The sequence below is a fragment of the Hyperolius riggenbachi genome, chromosome 11, assembly GCF_040937935.1.
Source record: "Hyperolius riggenbachi isolate aHypRig1 chromosome 11, aHypRig1.pri, whole genome shotgun sequence".
Classification (NCBI taxonomy): domain Eukaryota; kingdom Metazoa; phylum Chordata; class Amphibia; order Anura; family Hyperoliidae; genus Hyperolius; species Hyperolius riggenbachi.
In genome coordinates this window covers 215,357,687-215,381,638 of record NC_090656.1, presented here as the reverse complement: position 1 = coordinate 215,381,638, position 23,952 = coordinate 215,357,687, and the positions used below count along the sequence as shown (strand labels likewise).

Genomic DNA, 23,952 nt, shown 5'->3' with positions numbered 1-23,952 from the left:
GTATATAAGAACACTGCACATCTGTGTGCCACACTGCTGTATATACCAGTATATAGGAGCGCTGCACATCTGTGTGCCACACTGCTGTATATACCAGTATATAGGAGCACTGCACATCTGTGTGTCACACTGCTGTATATACCAGTATATAGGAGCACTGCACATCTGTGTGCCACACTGCTGTATATACCAGTATATAGGAGCACTGCACATCTGTGTGTCATACTGCTGTATATACCAGTATATAGGAGCACTGCACATCTGTGTGCCACACTGCTGTATATACCAGTATATAGGAGCACTGCACATCTGTGTGTCACACTGCTATATACACCAGTATATAGGAGAGCTGCACATCTGTGTGCCACACTGCTGTATATACCAGTATATAGGAGCACTGCACATCTGTGTGCCACACTGCTGTATATACCAGTATATAGGAGCACTGCACATCTGTGTGTCACACTGCTGCATATACCAGTATATAGGAGCGCTGCACATCTGTGTGTCACACTGCTGTATATACCAGTATATAGGAGCACTGCACATCTGTGTGCCACACTGCTGTATACACCAGTATATAGGAGCACTGCACATCTGTGTGTCATACTGCTGTATATACCAGTATATAGGAGCACTGCACATCTGTGTGCCACACTGCTGTATATACCAGTATATAGGAGCACTGCACATCTGTGTGCCACACTGCTGTATATACCAGTATATAGGAGCACTGCACATCTGTGTGCCACACTGCTGTATATACCAGTATATAGGAGCACTGCACATCTGTGTGCCATACTGCTGTATATACCAGTATATAAGAACACTGCACATCTGTGTGCCACACTGCTGTATATACCAGTATATAGGAGCGCTGCACATCTGTGTGCCACACTGCTGTATATACCAGTATATAGGAGCACTGCACATCTGTGTGTCACACTGCTGTATATACCAGTATATAGGAGCACTGCACATCTGTGTGTCACACTGCTATATACACCAGTATATAGGAGAGCTGCACATCTGTGTGCCACACTGCTGTATATACCAGTATATAGGAGCACTGCACATCTGTGTGCCACACTGCTGTATATACCAGTATATAGGAGCACTGCACATCTGTGTGTCACACTGCTGCATATACCAGTATATAGGAGCGCTGCACATCTGTGTGTCACACTGCTGTATATACCAGTATATAGGAGCACTGCACATCTGTGTGCCACACTGCTGTATACACCAGTATATAGGAGCACTGCACATCTGTGTGTCATACTGCTGTATATACCAGTATATAGGAGCACTGCACATCTGTGTGCCACACTGCTGTATATACCAGTATAGAGGAGCACTGCACATCTGTGTGTCACACTGCTGTATATACCAGTATATAGGAGCACTGCACATCTGTGTGTCATACTGCTGTATATACCAGTATATAGGAGCACTGCACATCTGTGTGCCACACTGCTGTATATACCAGTATATAGGAGCACTGCACATCTGTGTGTCACACTGCTGCATATACCAGTATATAGGAGCGCTGCACATCTGTGTGTCACACTGCTGTATATACCAGTATATAGGAGCACTGCACATCTGTGTGCCACACTGCTGTATACACCAGTATATAGGAGCACTGCACATCTGTGTGTCATACTGCTGTATATACCAGTATATAGGAGCACTGCACATCTGTGTGCCACACTGCTGTATATACCAGTATATAGGAGCACTGCACATCTGTGTGTCATACTGCTGTATATACCAGTATATAGGAGCACTGCACATCTGTGTGTCACACTGCTGCATATACCAGTATATAGGAGCGCTGCACATCTGTGTGCCTCACTGCTGTACATACCAGTATATAGGAACGCTGCACATCTGTGTGCCACAATGCTGTATATACCAGTATATAGGAGCACTGCACATCTGTGTGTCACAATGCTGTATATACCAGTATATAGGAGCACTGCACATCTGTGTGCCACACTGCTGTATATACCAGCACTGCACATCTGTGTGCCACAATGCTGTATATACCAGTATAGAGGAGCACTGCACATCTGTGTGTCACACTGCTGTATATACCAGTATATAGGAGCACTGCACATCTGTGTGTCATACTGCTGTATATACCAGTATATAGGAGCACTGCACATCTGTGTGCCACACTGCTGTATATACCAGTATATAGGAGCACTGCACATCTGTGTGTCACACTGCTGCATATACCAGTATATAGGAGCGCTGCACATCTGTGTGTCACACTGCTGTATATACCAGTATATAGGAGCACTGCACATCTGTGTGCCACACTGCTGTATACACCAGTATATAGGAGCACTGCACATCTGTGTGTCATACTGCTGTATATACCAGTATATAGGAGCACTGCACATCTGTGTGCCACACTGCTGTATATACCAGTATATAGGAGCACTGCACATCTGTGTGTCATACTGCTGTATATACCAGTATATAGGAGCACTGCACATCTGTGTGTCACACTGCTGCATATACCAGTATATAGGAGCGCTGCACATCTGTGTGCCTCACTGCTGTACATACCAGTATATAGGAACGCTGCACATCTGTGTGCCACAATGCTGTATATACCAGTATATAGGAGCACTGCACATCTGTGTGTCACAATGCTGTATATACCAGTATATAGGAGCACTGCACATCTGTGTGCCACACTGCTGTATATACCAGCACTGCACATCTGTGTGCCACAATGCTGTATATACCAGTATATATAGGAGCACTGCACATCTGTGTGCCATACTGCTGTATATACCAGTATACAGGAGCGCTGCACATCTGTGTGTCACACTGCTGTATATACCAGTATATAGGAGCACTGCACATCTGTGTGCCACACTGCTGTATATACCAGTATATATAGGAGCACTGCACATCTGTGTGCCACACTGCTGTATATACCAGTATACAGGAGCGCTGCACATCTGTGTGTCACACTGCTGTATATACCAGTATATATAGGAGCACTGCACATCTGTGTGCCACACTGCTGTATATACCAGTATATAGGAGTACTGCACATCTGTGTGCCACACTGCTGAATATACCAGTATACAGGAGCGCTGCACATCTGTGTGTCACACTGCTGTATATACCAGTATATAGGAGCACTGCACATCTGTGTGCCACACTGCTGTATATACCAGCACTGCACATCTGTGTGCCACACTGCTGTATATACCATTATATAAGAGCACTGCACATTTGTGTGCCTCACAGCTGTACGTACCAGTATATAGGAGCACTGCACATCTGTGTGCCACACTGCTGTATATACCAGTATATAGGAGCACTGCACATCTGTGTGCCACACTGCTGTATATACCAGTATATAGGAGCACTGCACATCTGTGTGCCACACTGCTGTATATACCAGTATATAGGAGCACTGCACATCTGTGTGCCACACTGCTGTATATACCAGTATATAGGAGCACTGCACATCTGTGTGCCATACTGCTGTATATACCAGTATATAGGAGTACTGCACATCTGTGTGTCACACTGCTGCATATACCAGTATATAGGAGCGCTGCACATCTGTGTGTCACACTGCTGCATATACCAGTATATAGGAGCACTGCACATCTGTGTGCCACACTGCTGTATATACCAGTATATAGGAGTACTGCACATCTGTGTGCCACACTGCTGAATATACCAGTATACAGGAGCGCTGCACATCTGTGTGTCACACTGCTGTATATACCAGTATATAGGAGCACTGCACATCTGTGTGCCACACTGCTGTATATACCAGCACTGCACATCTGTGTGCCACACTGCTGTATATACCATTATATAAGAGCACTGCACATTTGTGTGCCTCACAGCTGTACGTACCAGTATATAGGAGCACTGCACATCTGTGTGCCCCACTGCTGTATATACCAATATATAGGAGCACTGCACATCTGTGTGCCACACTGCTGTATATACCAATATATAGGAGCACTGCACATCTGTGTGCCACACTGCTGTTTATACCAGTATATAGGAGCACTGCACATCTGTGTGTCACACTGCTGTATGTACCAGTATATAGCAGCATTGCACATCTGTGTGCCTCACTGCTGTACATACCAATATATAGGAGCACTGCACATCTGTGTGTCACACTGCTGCATATACCAGTATATAGGAGCACTGCACATCTGTGTGCCTCACTGCTGTGTAGACCAGTATATAGGAGCACTGCATATCTGTGTGCCACGCTGCTGTATATACCAGTATATAGGAGCGCTGCACATCTGTGTGCCTCACTGCTGTGTAGACCAGTATATAGGAGCACTACACATCTGTGTGCCACACTGCTGTATATACCAGCACTGCACATCTGTGTGTCACACTGCTGTATATACCATTATATAGGAGCACTGCACATCTGTGTGCCACACTGCTGTATATACCAGTATATAGGAGCACTGCACATCTGTGTGCCATACTGCTGTATATACCAGTATACAGGAGCGCTGCACATCTGTGTGTCACACTGCTGTATATACCAGTATATAGGAGCACTGCACATCTGTTTGCCACACTGATGTACATACCAGTATATAGCAGCACTGCACATCTGTGTGCCACACTGCTGTATATACCAGTATATAGCAGCACTGCACATCTGTGTGCCATACTGCTGTATATACCAGTATATAGGAGCACTGCACATCTGTGTGCCACACTGCTGTATATACCAGTATATAGGAGCGCTGCACATCTGTGTGTCACACTGCTGTATATACCAGTATATAGGAGCACTGCACATCTGTGTGCCACACTGCTGTATACACCAGTATATAGGAGCACTGCACATGTGTGTTATACTGCTGTATATACCAGTATACAGGAGCGCTGCACATCTGTATGCCACACTGCTGTATATACCAGTATATAGGAGCACTGCACATCCGTGTGTCACACTGCTGTACATACCAGTATACAGGAGCGCTGCACATCTGTGTGTCACACTGCTGTATATACCATTATATAGGAGCACTGCACATCTGTGTGCCACACTGCTGTATACACTAGTATATAGGAGCACTGCACATCTGTGTGCCACACTGCTGTATACACTAGTATATAGGAGTACTGCACATCTGTGTGTCACACTGCTGTATATACCAGTATATAGGAGCACTGCACATCTGTGTGTCACACTGCTGTATATACCAGTATATAGGAGCACTGCACATCTGTGTGCCATACTGCTGTATATACCAGTATATAAGAACACTGCACATCTGTGTGCCACACTGCTGTAAATACCAGTATATAGGAGCGCTGCACATCTGTGTGCCATACTGCTGTATATACCAGTATATAGGAGCACTGCACATCTGTGTGCCACACTGCTGTATATACCAGTATATAGGAGCACTGCACATCTGTGTGCCACACTGCTGTATATACCAGTATATAGGAGCGCTGCACATCTGTGTGTCACACTGCTGTATATACCAGTATATAGGAGCACTGCACATCTGTGTGCCACACTGCTGTATATACCAGTATATAGGAGCGCTGCACATCTGTGTGCCATACTGCTGTATATACCAGTATATAAGAACACTGCACATCTGTGTGCCACACTGCTGTATATACCAGTATATAGGAGCGCTGCACATCTGTGTGCCACACTGCTGTATATACCAGTATATAGGAGCACTGCACATCTGTGTGTCACACTGCTGTATATACCAGTATATAGGAGCACTGCACATCTGTGTGCCACACTGCTGTATATACCAGTATATAGGAGCACTGCACATCTGTGTGTCATACTGCTGTATATACCAGTATATAGGAGCACTGCACATCTGTGTGCCACACTGCTGTATATACCAGTATATAGGAGCACTGCACATCTGTGTGTCACACTGCTATATACACCAGTATATAGGAGAGCTGCACATCTGTGTGCCACACTGCTGTATATACCAGTATATAGGAGCACTGCACATCTGTGTGTCATACTGCTGTATATACCAGTATATAGGAGCACTGCACATCTGTGTGCCACACTGCTGTATATACCAGTATGTAGGAGCACTGCACATCTGTGTGTCACACTGCTGTATATACCAGTATATAGGAGCACTGCACATCTGTGTGCCACACTGCTGTATATACCAGTATATAGGAGCGCTGCACATCTGTGTGCCATACTGCTGTATATACCAGTATATAAGAACACTGCACATCTGTGTGCCACACTGCTGTATATACCAGTATATAGGAGCGCTGCACATCTGTGTGCCACACTGCTGTATATACCAGTATATAGGAGCACTGCACATCTGTGTGTCACACTGCTGTATATACCAGTATATAGGAGCACTGCACATCTGTGTGCCACACTGCTGTATATACCAGTATATAGGAGCACTGCACATCTGTGTGTCATACTGCTGTATATACCAGTATATAGGAGCACTGCACATCTGTGTGCCACACTGCTGTATATACCAGTATATAGGAGCACTGCACATCTGTGTGTCACACTGCTATATACACCAGTATATAGGAGAGCTGCACATCTGTGTGCCACACTGCTGTATATACCAGTATATAGGAGCACTGCACATCTGTGTGCCACACTGCTGTATATACCAGTATATAGGAGCACTGCACATCTGTGTGTCACACTGCTGCATATACCAGTATATAGGAGCGCTGCACATCTGTGTGTCACACTGCTGTATATACCAGTATATAGGAGCACTGCACATCTGTGTGCCACACTGCTGTATACACCAGTATATAGGAGCACTGCACATCTGTGTGTCATACTGCTGTATATACCAGTATATAGGAGCACTGCACATCTGTGTGCCACACTGCTGTATATACCAGTATATAGGAGCACTGCACATCTGTGTGCCACACTGCTGTATATACCAGTATATAGGAGCACTGCACATCTGTGTGCCACACTGCTGTATATACCAGTATATAGGAGCACTGCACATCTGTGTGCCATACTGCTGTATATACCAGTATATAAGAACACTGCACATCTGTGTGCCACACTGCTGTATATACCAGTATATAGGAGCGCTGCACATCTGTGTGCCACACTGCTGTATATACCAGTATATAGGAGCACTGCACATCTGTGTGTCACACTGCTGTATATACCAGTATATAGGAGCACTGCACATCTGTGTGTCACACTGCTATATACACCAGTATATAGGAGAGCTGCACATCTGTGTGCCACACTGCTGTATATACCAGTATATAGGAGCACTGCACATCTGTGTGCCACACTGCTGTATATACCAGTATATAGGAGCACTGCACATCTGTGTGTCACACTGCTGCATATACCAGTATATAGGAGCGCTGCACATCTGTGTGTCACACTGCTGTATATACCAGTATATAGGAGCACTGCACATCTGTGTGCCACACTGCTGTATACACCAGTATATAGGAGCACTGCACATCTGTGTGTCATACTGCTGTATATACCAGTATATAGGAGCACTGCACATCTGTGTGCCACACTGCTGTATATACCAGTATATAGGAGCACTGCACATCTGTGTGCCACACTGCTGTATATACCAGTATAGAGGAGCACTGCACATCTGTGTGTCACACTGCTGTATATACCAGTATATAGGAGCACTGCACATCTGTGTGTCATACTGCTGTATATACCAGTATATAGGAGCACTGCACATCTGTGTGCCACACTGCTGTATATACCAGTATATAGGAGCACTGCACATCTGTGTGTCACACTGCTGCATATACCAGTATATAGGAGCGCTGCACATCTGTGTGTCACACAGCTGTATATACCAGTATATAGGAGCACTGCACATCTGTGTGCCACACTGCTGTATACACCAGTATATAGGAGCACTGCACATCTGTGTGTCATACTGCTGTATATACCAGTATATAGGAGCACTGCACATCTGTGTGCCACACTGCTGTATATACCAGTATATAGGAGCACTGCACATCTGTGTGTCATACTGCTGTATATACCAGTATATAGGAGCACTGCACATCTGTGTGTCACACTGCTGCATATACCAGTATATAGGAGCGCTGCACATCTGTGTGCCTCACTGCTGTACATACCAGTATATAGGAACGCTGCACATCTGTGTGCCACAATGCTGTATATACCAGTATATAGGAGCACTGCACATCTGTGTGTCACAATGCTGTATATACCAGTATATAGGAGCACTGCACATCTGTGTGCCACACTGCTGTATATACCAGCACTGCACATCTGTGTGCCACAATGCTGTATATACCAGTATATATAGGAGCACTGCACATCTGTGTGCCATACTGCTGTATATACCAGTATACAGGAGCGCTGCACATCTGTGTGTCACACTGCTGTATATACCAGTATATAGGAGCACTGCACATCTGTGTGCCACACTGCTGTATATACCAGTATATATAGGAGCACTGCACATCTGTGTGCCACACTGCTGTATATACCAGTATACAGGAGCGCTGCACATCTGTGTGTCACACTGCTGTATATACCAGTATATATAGGAGCACTGCACATCTGTGTGCCACACTGCTGTATATACCAGTATATAGGAGTACTGCACATCTGTGTGCCACACTGCTGAATATACCAGTATACAGGAGCGCTGCACATCTGTGTGTCACACTGCTGTATATACCAGTATATAGGAGCACTGCACATCTGTGTGCCACACTGCTGTATATACCAGCACTGCACATCTGTGTGCCACACTGCTGTATATACCATTATATAAGAGCACTGCACATTTGTGTGCCTCACAGCTGTACGTACCAGTATATAGGAGCACTGCACATCTGTGTGCCACACTGCTGTATATACCAGTATATAGGAGCACTGCACATCTGTGTGCCACACTGCTGTATATACCAGTATATAGGAGCACTGCACATCTGTGTGCCACACTGCTGTATATACCAGTATTAGGGATGCTCATTCGGATTCCACGGAAATGCAATTTCCGAAATTCCGATCGGAAATTGCATTTCCGTATCGGAATGCGGAAATCGGTAATGCAAGTGTGTTAGGCGGATTTCCGCCGGAAATCGCGGAAATTTCCGCCGGAAATCGCGGAAATTCCGCCCGACTTTAACATCGATTTTCTCAAAAACTATAAGGTCTTTTTGAAAACTTTTTTTTGCATCTTGTTCAGGAGATTCTGCTTAATAAACCCTGAAAATTTGGTGTGTCTAGGACTTAAGGGGGATTTGCTATTAACTGCTAAAGTCGGCGGATTTTTACTGTAATGTAAAATGCAGAAAATCCGCATCTGCCTATTTTCTGCATTTACATTACAGTAAAAATCCGCCGACTTTAGCGGTTAATAGCAAAGCCCCCGTAAGTCCTAGAAACACCAAATTTTCAGGGTTTATTAAGCAGGATCTCCTGAACAAGATGCAAAAAAAAGTTTTCAAAAAGACCTTATAGTTTTTGAGAAAATCGATGTTAAAGTCGGGCGGAATTTCCGCGATTTCCGGCGGAAATTCCGCATTGGAATGCGGAAATTGGTAGCGGAAAGCGGAACCGGTATTTGGCAATGTCGGAATGCGGATTTACCGCGGAATCGGAAATTGGCATTTCCGACCATCCCTAACCAGTATATAGAAGCACTGCACATCTGTGTGCCATACTGCTGTATATACCAGTATATAGGAGTACTGCACATCTGTGTGTCACACTGCTGCATATACCAGTATATAGGAGCGCTGCACATCTGTGTGTCACACTGCTGCATATACCAGTATATAGGAGCACTGCACATCTGTGTGCCACACTGCTGTATATACCAGTATATAGGAGTACTGCACATCTGTGTGCCACACTGCTGAATATACCAGTATACAGGAGCGCTGCACATCTGTGTGTCACACTGCTGTATATACCAGTATATAGGAGCACTGCACATCTGTGTGCCACACTGCTGTATATACCAGCACTGCACATCTGTGTGCCACACTGCTGTATATACCATTATATAAGAGCACTGCACATTTGTGTGCCTCACAGCTGTACGTACCAGTATATAGGAGCACTGCACATCTGTGTGCCACACTGCTGTATATACCAGTATATAGGAGCACTGCACATCTGTGTGCCACACTGCTGTATATACCAGTATATAGGAGCACTGCACATCTGTGTGCCACACTGCTGTATATACCAGTATATAGGAGCACTGCACATCTGTGTGCCATACTGCTGTATATACCAGTATATAGGAGTACTGCACATCTGTGTGTCACACTGCTGCATATACCAGTATATAGGAGCGCTGCACATCTGTGTGTCACACTGCTGCATATACCAGTATATAGGAGCACTGCACATCTGTGTGCCACACTGCTGTATATACCAGTATATAGGAGCACTGCACATCTGTGTGTCATACTGCTGTATATACCAGTATATAGGAGCGCTGCACATCTGTGTGCCACACTGCTGTATATACCAGTATATAGGAGCACTGCACATCTGTGTGCCACACTGCTGTATATACCAGTATATAGGAGCACTGCACATCTGTGTGCCACACTGCTGTATATACCAGTATATAGGAGCACTGCACATCTGTGTGCCATACTGCTGTATATACCAGTATATAGGAGTACTGCACATCTGTGTGTCACACTGCTGCATATACTAGTATATAGGAGCGCTGCACATCTGTGTGTCACACTGCTGTATATACCAGTATATAGGAGCACTGCACATCTGTGTGCCACACTGCTGTATATACCAGTATATAGGAGTACTGCACATCTGTGTGCCACACTGCTGAATATACCAGTATACAGGAGCGCTGCACATCTGTGTGTCACACTGCTGTATATACCAGTATATAGGAGCACTGCACATCTGTGTGCCACACTGCTGTATATACCAGCACTGCACATCTGTGTGCCACACTGCTGTATATACCATTATATAAGAGCACTGCACATTTGTGTGCCTCACAGCTGTACGTACCAGTATATAGGAGCACTGCACATCTGTGTGCCACACTGCTGTATATACCAGTATATAGGAGCACTGCACATCTGTGTGCCACACTGCTGTATATACCAGTATATAGGAGCACTGCACATCTGTGTGCCACACTGCTGTATATACCAGTATATAGGAGCACTGCACATCTGTGTGCCACACTGCTGTATATACCAGTATATAGGAGCACTGCACATCTGTGTGCCATACTGCTGTATATACCAGTATATAGGAGTACTGCACATCTGTGTGTCACACTGCTGCATATACCAGTATATAGGAGCGCTGCACATCTGTGTGTCACACTGCTGCATATACCAGTATATAGGAGCACTGCACATCTGTGTGCCACACTGCTGTATATACCAGTATATAGGAGCACTGCACATCTGTGTGTCATACTGCTGTATATACCAGTATATAGGAGCGCTGCACATCTGTGTGCCACACTGCTGTATATACCAGTATATAGGAGCACTGCACATCTGTGTGCCACACTGCTGTATATACCAGTATATAGGAGCACTGCACATCTGTGTGCCACACTGCTGTATATACCAGTATATAGGAGCACTGCACATCTGTGTGCCATACTGCTGTATATACCAGTATATAGGAGTACTGCACATCTGTGTGTCACACTGCTGCATATACTAGTATATAGGAGCGCTGCACATCTGTGTGTCACACTGCTGTATATACCAGTATATAGGAGCACTGCACATCTGTGTGCCACACTGCTGTATACACCAGTATATAGGAGCACTGCACATCTGTGTGTCATACTGCTGTATATACCAGTATATAGGAGCACTGCACATCTGTGTGCCCCACTGCTGTACAGACCACTATATAGGAGCATTGAACATCTGTGTGCCACACTGCTGTATATACCAGTATATAGGAGCACTGCACATCTGTGTGCCACACTGCTGTATATACCAGTATATAGGAGCGCTGCACATCTGTGTGCCATACTGCTGTATATACCAGTATATAGGAGTACTGCACATCTGTGTGTCACACTGCTGCATATACCAGTATATAGGAGCACTGCACATCTGTGTGCCACACTGCTGTATATACCAGTATATAGGAGTACTGCACATCTGTGTGTCACACTGCTGCATATACCAGTATATAGGAGCGCTGCACATCTGTGTGTCACACTGCTGTATATACCAGTATATAGGAGCACTGCACATCTGTGTGCCACACTGCTGTATACACCAGTATATAGGAGCGCTGCACATCTGTGTGTCACACTGCTGTATATACCAGTATATAGGAGCACTGCACATCTGTGTGCCACACTGCTGTATATACCAGTATATAGGAGCACTGCACATCTGTGTGTCATACTGCTGTATATACCAGTATATAGGAGCGCTGCACATCTGTGTGCCACACTGCTGTATATACCAGTATATAGGAGCACTGCACATCTGTGTGCCACACTGCTGTATATACCAGTATATAGGAGCACTGCACATCTGTGTGCCACACTGCTGTATATACCAGTATATAGGAGCACTGCACATCTGTGTGCCACACTGCTGTATATACCAGTATATAGGAGCACTGCACATCTGTGTGCCATACTGCTGTATATACCAGTATATAGGAGCACTGCACATCTGTGTGTCATACTGCTGTATATACCAGTATATAGGAGCACTGCACATCTGTGTGTCACACTGCTGCATATACCAGTATATAGGAGCGCTGCACATCTGTGTGCCTCACTGCTGTACATACCAGTATATAGGAGCGCTGCACATCTGTGTGCCACAATGCTGTATATACCAGTATATAGGAGCACTGCACATCTGTGTGCCACACTGCTGTATATACCAGTATATAGGAGCACTGCACATCTGTGTGTCACACTGCTGTATATACCAGTATATAGGAGCGCTGCACATCTGTGTGCCACAATGCTGTATATACCAGTATATAGGAGCACTGCACATCTGTGTGCCACACTGCTGTATATACCAGTATATAGGAGCACTGCACATCTGTGTGTCACACTGCTGCATATACCAGTATATAGGAGCGCTGCACATCTGTGTGTCACACTGCTGTATATACCAGTATATAGGAGCACTGCACATCTGTGTGCCACACTGCTGTATACACCAGTATATAGGAGCACTGCACATCTGTGTGTCATACTGCTGTATATACCAGTATATAGGAGCACTGCACATCTGTGTGCCCCACTGCTGTACAGACCACTATATAGGAGCATTGAACATCTGTGTGTCACACTGCTGCATATACCAGTATATAGGAGCGCTGCACATCTGTGTGTCACACTGCTGTATATACCAGTATATAGGAGCACTGCACATCTGTGTGCCACACTGCTGTATATACCAGTATATAGGAGCACTGCACATCTGTGTGCCACAATGCTGTATATACCAGTATATAGGAGCACTGCACATCTGTGTGCCACACTGCTGTATATCAGTATATAGGAGCGCTGCACATCTGTGTGCCACACTGCTGTATATACCAGTATATAGGAGCACTGCACATCTGTGTGTCACACTGCTGTATATACCAGTATATAGGAGCACTGCACATCTGTGTGCCATACTGCTGTATATACCAGTATATAGGAGCACTGCACATCTGTGTGCCATACTGCTGTATATACCAGTATATAGGAGCACTGCACATCTGTGTGCCATACTGCTGTATATACCAGTATATAAGAACACTGCACATCTGTGTGCCACAATGCTGTATATACCAGTATGTAGGAGCACTACACATCTGTGTGCCACTATATAGCAATATATATGATAGGAGCACTGCACTTCTGTGTGCATTGACGGTGCAAAAACTACAGTATATATCACTATTCACTACCAGTGTCAGGGACGGATCTAGACCAAGTTGCGCCTGGGGCAAGGTCAGGTTCTGGCGCCTAAACTGCCATTCCCCCTTGCAAATTTTGCCGCCTTTTTAAGAAATCAACAAACTGCGCCTGGGGCAAAAGACCTGCCTGCCCCGCCCCCCCCCACCCCCCCTAGATCCGTCCCTGACCAGTGTACACAGTAGCTAGTACGGTTGAGGTTAGCCCACGTGAAAAGTCCATAGGGAACAGTCCTCCAATCACAGCAATGTCTACAACGTGAAGCATTCTAAATGGCCGAATAGTGTGGGCGTATTATTACCGCTGTCAGTTATTATTATCATGCAGTTATAGGCTCCCTACACACTGCAAATACGTTTTCTGATTCTGATTTCGATTCAGATTCCGTTTCCGATTTTCAATTGCGATTTTCCCTGAATACATTCAACAGAAAAACGGATAAAAAAACCGCAGCACGCAGTAAAGATTAAAAATCGGAATCGGAGGTAAAAACCGATTAAAAAGCGGAATCGAAAATGCATGCAGTGTGCAAGAGGCCATAGTCTGTGCTCAACAAATGTAAGGTGTCATTTTACTTGTGCTCATTGCATGCATACATTTTTTTATAAAAAAAATTCAAGTAAAAAATAAACAAATAAATCCAAACAGATATGGAATTAATCCAAACTCAAATTAAGTGCTCATTGGTGTCAAAGGAGGCACTTTATCATAAAATATTAATTCTTAGATGTAATTTGTAACTAGCTGGGGAAGTACTGTACAGTCCTTGGCTATCTAAGGAATGGATGTGAGGAGGGAGTGCCCTCTAGTGGCCCACATGCAGTAATGCATCTGTGGATTCATTATGAACAAGGCATTTAGAGCTAGTTCACAGTGCTGCTCAGTGGTGTTTTAGAATAATTCTGCATGTCAACTCACTGCTCACACAATTCTATGGGCCTGTTCACATCTCTGCATTGTAACTGATCACTTTATTCTAACTTGCTGCATGCAGGCTTTGTATTAGAGCAGGGGCGTAATAACAGTCCATAAGGCCTCCTGCAAAATTGTCATGGGGCACCTTGGAATCTAAACTTCTCCCCGTTGTACCCCATCTCCCCCCCCCTCCATGCATACCCCTCGCCCTGACATGCATGCAGAATAGCACAGGGACCAGAGTAATACCTGCTCCAGTGCTGCTGCTCTCCTCCATGCATCACAGCTGCACACTCTCAGCTACCATTTGCTGGCTCCTGATCACATGACTCACATCGGTCATGTGATCTGGAGCCAGCGAATGGCAGCAGAAAGCAGCCTACAGAGCGGTAGGCCTGGGTTAAATCCTGGGCCTGGCCAATGTATGTGAGTTGGCTTTTAAAATCCTACAAATCCCTAAGCAAGCTCATTTTTCTCTTGGATATATCATAATGGTACATGCTAGGCTGGCTTCAGCATATAGTGTTGGTGGTGGTATAGTGGTGAACAGAGCTACCTACTGAACACTAGACCTGGGTTCAATTCCCGGCCAAGACCTGGGTTCAATTCCTGGCCAAGGTATGTAAGCTGGCTTTTGAAATCCTACAATTCCCTGGAAGACGAGGAGGAGGGAGGAAGGGAAAAAGGACTGAGGGAATAGTCAATAAGGTCTATGGGCTACCATATAGCATAAATAAGGTTCCATTTGCGTTTATTTAAATTTTTCCGCTGGAATTCAGCGGAATTTCGTAAAAATCCGGCGGAATTCTCATAGCGACGGAATTTAGCTCTGGCGAAATCCGCGAATTCTGGCGGAACTGAATTTGTGCGTTCCGATCATCCCTAATCTGTACTTCCGGGGTCCATGTCTTTACGGCCTATGCCCCTCCGCGCCTGCGCTGTAGTGTTTGACAGGCCGCACAGGGCTTCTGGAAAGTTCCACTGCTCTGTGTGCTTTGGTCGCTTAGCAACAGTCTATGCGACCATTTCAGCGCTTCCAGTCTTCTCCCATGCGCCGTTTTGGTTCCACTAGGCTAACATCTGAGGCAAAATTTAACCTTAGAAGCTAAAGTTACCACACACATAGAAATACATTAGCAAAACTTTGGGACCATCTTTTAGAGGTTTACAATAGCTTCCCTGGTGGTGTTTATTACCATCTATTAAAGCACAGACACAATGCATTCATAGGCACAAATGTTTTAGAGCATGTCTGACATTCGGAGTTTGACCCAAATAATACAGATTGCCTGAATATAATTTATCATATTACTCACTGCTAACCTTCGATCTCAGGCAGCTGTTAGCTAAAGATGTAGCTTTAAAAGTGCAGAACAACAATGGCAGCCTCCACATCACTCTCTAAACATGCCTGGTCATGCTGATCCTTATTTTATAACATTTTTTCGAGTCATCCACAGCAAGCATGCAGAACAGGAAAGTCACTTAAAGCGGAATGAAACCCAGCATTTCTACTTTGCTCTAATAGATTATTTACAGCATAATATTCACAACCAGCGGTTTTTTTTTTTTTACTAGAACTGCATTCAAAGGGTTAAGACAGGCTTAGAAACTTCCCTTCCAGCAGAGCTGGCTTCTGAAACTTTACATGATGTTATCTAGTGTTTAATTGTATCATGTCAGGAATGTAAACAAAGCCTTCTCTCACACCACAGGGTCTCACAAAGACAGTGAGACAAGCATAAATGCTTTCTGATTAAGTTAGAGGATGAATAAAGCAGTTATAAATAAAATGCAAAGTCAGCTTTCAGAGTAAAATTGGTGTACTTTAGGAATGTATAATTTCTAAATGAATAAGAATACTTATGCACAAAAGCAAACATGCTAACCGTATAGCATATAAAAAGTAGGAAAACACGTTTTTATTGAATATTATGTCAGGGTTTTATACCGCTTTAAAGGGAACTGAACTGAGTAAAATTATTTAAAACAAACACATGACATACCTGCAAATTAATATTACAGCAGTACATACTTACCTTGCAGTTATTATATTACTGTATTGTAGTACATAAGGGTTTGTAATTATGGACCGGACACAAAAAAACAAAAAATAAGACCTATATTTCTAAATAATATATTATCGCCATACATTGTACTAGGAACATAATTTAAATGGTGTGATAGCAGGCCCATAGAATTGTATGGGCAGTGAGTTGACATGCAGAATTATTCTGCATCACAATTGAGAACTGTGAAATAGCCCTAAATGCTTTGATCTTAATGAATCACCAGTTGCATTACTGCATATAGGCCACTAGAGGGCACTCCCTGATATATCCATTCCTTAGCTAAGCAAAGACTGTTCAGTAGTTCCCCGGCTGGTGACAAATTACATCTGAGAATTAGTATTTTATGACAACGTGCCTCATTTGAAACCAACGAACACTAAAAGTGTACGAGAGACCAGGTAATACAAAGATTCGATACCTACCTGGGGTTTCCTCCAGCCCCATAAGCCCGCCTGAGTCCCTCGCCATCCTCCCTCGGTCTGCCGTTCAGCCGCGATCAGCCCCGGTAACAGGCTCAGTTGTATCAGTTGGTGCCTTCTGCGCATGTGCGGACCTCCCAAGCGTGCACAAAAGGCACTGACTGAAGCGAATGAGCCTGTTACCGGGGCAGATTGCGGCTGAACAGCAGACCGCAGGAGGATGGCGAGGGACTCAGGCAGGCTTATGAGGCTGGAGGAAGCCCCAGTAAGGTATCGACTCTTTGTATTATGTGGTCTCTGGTACACTTTAATTTGAGCTTAGGTTAATTCCAGATCTGCTTGTAATTATTTATTTTTTGCTTTTTATTCCCAAATGTTTGCATACAATGAGAACATGTGAAATTAAACCTTAACTGTAACGATTAGTAACGCAGAGAGGGTCTGATTATTGGTGATCTGCAGTATCACCAAGAATACAGATATATACCCGAATATTGATGATCTACAGTATCACCGATAATCAGATATATCTTCTAACCTCTGGACACCTGAGTGATATGAGTGTTTGGTGCAACAGTAATACTTTGAGGACAATATCAGGAGGACAGGTACAAAGGCAGTAAGGAATACTGCACTAGAGCATGAGTACCTTCCAGCAGCCTGAGACTCTCCCGTAGGGCGGAGCCAGGCCAGGAGAAGGAAGGACCAGAGCGTGAGTGACACCAATAGGAGGATGTCACTGACTGATCTGTGAACTATCTCTTAGCTGGGGAATAGCTCTCAAGGTCGGGCAAGCCAGGCCGGCAACACACGGACATACAAAGTACAAAGACAGGAGGCTGATTCGGTAATCCTAAGGCACGCAGGGTTTGGCAACAGAGTATCAGATATAGCGAAGTACCGAATCCGTGAACAGAAGAGTGGTCAGGAAAGCAGTAAGTCATAACAGATAATAAACAATGCCTAGTCTTGGGTGTGAGCTCCGTGATCATCAACACCCTGGAACTAGTCTAATATATATATATATATATATATATATATATATATAACAGAATGGTAACACAAGTCCCTAGACTTAGGTGTGAGGTCCTTGATCATCAACACCCTGGAACTAGTCTGACATATAACAGAATGATAACACAAGTCCCTAGTCTTGGGTGTGAGGTCCGTGATCATCAACACCCTGGAACTAGTCTGAAGTATAACGGAATGATAACACAGGTCCCTAATCTTGGGTGTGAGGTCCGTGATCATCAACACCCTGGAACTAGTCTGAAGTAGAACAGAATGGTAACACAGATTTTGACAAAAAGGTCTGAGTGCTTCCACGTAGTGATCGCAACGGCAGACAACCAGTGAATGACCAGCACCCGGTATATATAGCACAGCGCTCTCCAGCGCCTCCCCTAAGTGCTGGACCAATGGGAACTGGTTGAATCGTCAGCTGACCGGCTTGGTCAGCTGACTCCCTTCTGGCTGTCATAAAAGTTCTGCCTCTCAGCGCGCGCGCACGTCCTTCTGAACCTGTGTGGACTATCAGTCCCAGCCACACCAGACATGTGTTGTGTAACACCCGCCGCGCTGGACGCGGAACCAGCCGCACCGCTATCAGGGCATGCGGCGGTTTCTCTGCGTTCAGCCATGCTAGCAGATGTAGGCCTACGCGTGCAAACCGCCGCGTTAGATGTGGAATCAGCCGCCTTGTTCTGAGCACACGCGGCGGCTTTTCCGCGTTTTCTCACATTAACATACCTTGAACACAGACTGAGACTATAACCACATGACAATAACTGACAGCAGTAATAATTAGAACGCTTCAAGTTGTAGACGTTGCTCTGATTGGAGAACTCTTCCCTATGGAATTTCACAGGGGCTCACCTCAACCAGGGGGGCCTGTCTGGACCATTTTCTGGTGTGTTTGTTCCCAGGTCATGCATTTTGCTAAATCTTGCAGCCATGGCCGGATTTGAGGCAAGGCCACCTAGGCCATGGCCTAGGGCACCAAGAAGCAAGGGGCGGCAGTTGCTGGCACACTCAGGCAGTTAAATAGTCAAACATGTAAATGGCAACAGTCACAGACCTGGTCTGAGGCAGTGAAGGACATTACAGGACAGGACCGGGGGGTGGGGAGGAGTAAGAGACAAGCACAGGATGGGGAGAAGGGCGGGGGGGGGGGGGGAGACAAGCACAGGAATGAGGCGGGTTGGCGGTTGGGTTGTTGACAGTGGGTCTTGGGCAGCAAAATGTACAAATCCGATCCTGCTTGCAGCTGGGTGCAATTAGCAAAGGTAAGGAATCTATCCTTTAGGGGGGCAATGTGGATGGACCCCCTGGGCATTGACCACATCGGGGGGGGGGGGGGGGGTTTGCTGCCTGCGTTTCTCTAACCCCCCCCCCCCCCCCCGCCCCCTGACGGGCAGTTGCAGCACTCCTGGGCAGTGAGAGTGCCTTGTGGGGGTGTCTGCACTGCTCTTTGTTTCTTGGGGGCATGAGAAGGCCTACAAGCGGCCCCCCAGATGAGGAGCAAAGTATTTTGTGTGGGCCAACTCCTGCAGGATATACAGCAGTTGAGGTAGTTTTATTCTGGCAAGCAGATGCAATTCACAGATGTGCTATGCCATTGTAATTAGTCAATAGACACGAGGCAGCCACTATATAAGTCAGGTGACACATGATCTGAGCACACACACCCTTTTTATTTGTTTGCATTTACATTTTAATTCAGGCTGACTGTCACAGGAGCCCTAGTGGCTGACCGCACTTAGCCTTCTAAACGGTGCCAGCGCACAGATCGTGCGAACTCTGGTCGCAGTCAATGCGCAGGAACCGTTAAGAATTGGCCGCAGACAACTCAGAAGGGAGCCTGTGAGACACGGGTGATTACAACGTCACCCACTGGTTCAGAGTAAACTGCCACCACCGCGGTTACCATGGGACCGTGGAGCCCACTAACTGACTGACTAGTCCTGCGAATAAAACGGTTAAACACACGGTATTCTGTCTAGCCAACAACAAACACAGTAGCGTATCTTCAGAGACCCGGGATCAGTTCTGTGTGTGCTGATAAGCAGGGTAGCGGACAGTGAATGACTTGGAGAAAGTCGTTTATTCACGCAATATAAATAATTAATATATACAGACAATTATTAAAATCACAATTATTAAAACAGTAATAGCCAGTATAAAAAAAATAAAAGAAGGGAGAAAAATACTTAGTTCCTGGAAAGATGTCCTTTTTGTGGGAAAATCAGAGTTCTGGGTTTCAATCTGAGTTCAGAGTTCAGACCAGGTGGATGCCAGCATATCCTCAAGCTGGCACCTGATGAGTTCAAGATGTTTCAGTGTGGAGGACACTGAGTTTGGGTCCTCTGCCATTCTTATGCCCCTGCTTCAGTAGGAGGGAGTGAGGGCGGGGAGCCATACACCCCCTTAGAAGATGAGATGAGCCCTCCCCTTGTTCTGGGGGCTAGAAATCATATCTACCCATATATGGGCTCTATCTTACAGAACCGTACAGGTCAGGGCGGATTTATTAACATTTTCAGGTCTGTCTCGATTTACCCAGCGCCCTGATACCAGACATGAGGGGTGGGACCCCTGTGGTATCATCAGGGCATTTTCAAACTGCCTAACTGGCAGTCCTTACCTCAGAATGTTCTGAAACTTCCTCAGAACCAGCACCGGGGCTCATGCTACACTTCCCCCACGTTTGGCGAAGCTGCCATCTCAGGAACCCCAGAAATATGACAGATCTGGGAAGTTATGGATATGCTATGAGACTCAGGTTATTCCCAGGCAAAGGCTCTTTGAAGTTTGGAGCAGCCAGCTGGGTGTCACCTCCCCTGCTGGGAGGGAGCCAGTGGGTCTGGCTTCCCCCCAACTAGATTGCTTCTGCCATGGTGCTTGTCACCTTATACCTGATGGATGGGCCATCAGCACAGCTTGAAGCCAGGGACTCTCTGGGCCCAGGCTCATTAGCATATCAAAAGAGCCATCCAGCCTTTAGGATGGTGCTCTCTTTCTCTGCTAAGAAAAGGACTTCAGCTGCCCCTACACACTCAACCCAGATTGTATCGATTTGAAGCGCAATCGATGCAGGGAATCGAGTGCGATCGCTTTTTCTTCACGGGCGGTTCCAGGACGCGCCTGCGGCCCCGCAACCGTCCGTGACACTGACATTAAGAATATTCATGTTTGGTAGCTTTAGCATCAAAACTGTACGAGTGACAGCAGCGTGAAATTTTCCCTGTCAAAGTCAATAGGGTGTGTGCGGGTTGGAAGGAATTACAGACACAGCTGCCAACTTGGAAACTATAATGATAGATAAGGGCAATGCAATAGTGGCAGCTGCACATGCGCAGTAGGACACACCAGGAAGTGAAGCTCTATGCCAGGCACAGGATTCTGGTGTGTTGGGGCTGTGCTGGTCTCCTTTGCTGCTATTTCCCTGCATCAGGAGTAATCCCAGTCCGGGGACTTGCCAAGGTATTAACTCTTTTTTCACACCATTTTTTCTACACCATACACTCTCCTCTGACTGTATGGTCTCTGAGTCCATACAGCTTCTGCAAGCATGCTGCTAACCATGTCCCAGCAACACAAACTCTCACCTGATTCTTTACACCCTCCCCTGACTGCACTCACCCTACCAGCATCCATGCACCATCCCCGACTGCACTCACTCTACCAGGATCCATGCACCTTCCCCTGACTGCACTCACTATTACCAGGCTCCATATACCCTCCTCCGACAGCACTTACCCTTCCCAGCCTCTATACACCCTCCCCTGACTGCACTCACCATTACCAGCCTCCATACACCCTTCCCTGACTGCACTCACCATTACCAGCCTCCATACACAATCCCCTGACTGCACTCACCATTACCAGCCTCCGTACACCCTCCCCTGACAGCACTAACCATTTTCAGGCTCCATACACCTTCCCCTGACTGCACTCACTATTACCAGGCTCCATATACCCTCCTCCGACAGCACTCACCCTTCCCAGCCTCCATACACCCTCCCCTGACTGCACTCACCATTACCAGCCTCCATACACCCTTCCCTGACTGCACTCACCATTACCAGCCTCCATACACCTGCCCAGGGGCATAGCAATAGAGGTTGCAAACGTTGGCGACCGCATCAGGGCTCTTGGGCCAGAGGGGCCCTCCCTCAACTACAGTATTTGCTCTCTATTGGTCCTGTGCTCATAATAATCACTTCTATAGATATTTTGAATAGTAGTAATCATTAACACACTGTTCCCCATCCCCTTCTTGCACTGACACTGTAGTTGCCATTGCCAGTTTTTGGTGCGCTGTATCAATTGCTATGTATAGAGTGCTTGGGGGGCCCCACAGTAAAACTTGCATCGGGGCCCACAGCTACTTAGCTACGCCACTGGACCTGCCCCTGACTGCACCCACCATTACCAGGCTCTATACACCCTCCCCTGACAGCACTCACCATTACCAGGCTCCATACACCCTCCCCTGACAGCACTCACCATTACCAGGCTCCATACACCCTCCCCTGACAGCACTCACCATTACCAGGCTCCATACACCCTCCCCTGACAGCACTCACTATTACCAGCCTCCGTACACCCTCCCCTGACAGCACTAACCATTTCCAGGCTCCATACACCCTCCCCTGACAGCACTCACTATTACCAGCCTCCGTACACCCTCCCCTGACAGCACTCACTATTACCAGGCTCCATACACCCTCCCCTGACTGCACTCACTATTACCAGGCTCCATACACTCTCCCCTGACAGCACTTTAATTTTACCAGGCTCCATACACCCTCCCCTGACAGCACTCATCATTACCAGGCTCCATACACCCTCCCCTGACAGCACTCACTATTACCAGCCTCCGTACACCCTCCCCTGACAGCACTAACCATTTCCAGGCTCCATACACCCTCCCCTGACAGCACTCACTATTACCAGCCTCCGTACACCCTCCCCTGACTGCACTCACCATTACCAGACTCCATACACACTCCCCTGACAGCACTAACCATTTCCAGGCTCCATACACCCTCCCCTGACAGCACTCACTATTACCAGGCTCCATACACCCTCCCCTGACAGCACTCACTATTACCAGGCTCCATACACCCTCCCCTGACAGCACTCACCATTACCAGACTCCATACACCCCTAACTGCACTCACCATTACCAGGCTCCATACACCCTCCCCTGACAGCACTCACCATTACCAGACTCCATACACCCTCCCCTGACAGCACTCACCATTACCAGCCTCCATACACCCTCCCCTGACAGCACTCACCCTTACCAGCCTCCATACACCTTCCCCTGACTGCACTCACCATTTTCAGGCTCCATACACCCTCCCCTGACTGCACTCACCCTACCAGCCTCCATACACCCCTAACTGCACTCACCATTACCAGCCTCCATACACCCTCCCCTGACAGCACTCACTATTACCAGGCTCCATACACCCTCCCCTGACAGCACTCACCATTACCAGCCTCCATGCATCCTCCGCTGACAGCACTCACCATTACCATCCTCCATACACCCTCCCCTGACTGCAC

General features: G+C 46.3%; 2 protein-coding genes across 2 annotated transcripts in view; one reads left to right on the top strand and one right to left on the bottom strand.

Moving 5' to 3' along the window:
* LOC137539236 (oxidoreductase HTATIP2-like) overlaps positions 1–23,952 on the bottom strand; it is a 121,402-nt gene that overhangs the window by 56,990 nt on the left and 40,460 nt on the right. The gene's annotated exons all lie outside the window — the stretch shown is intronic.
* The window catches only part of LOC137539143 (oxidoreductase HTATIP2-like), a 39,344-nt gene continuing 37,161 nt past the window's right edge, over positions 21,770–23,952 (top strand). Inside the window, exon 1 of the mRNA XM_068261645.1 lies at positions 21,770–21,858. The gene's annotated coding sequence lies outside the window, so the exon portion shown is untranslated. The remainder of the gene's footprint in view (positions 21,859–23,952) is intronic.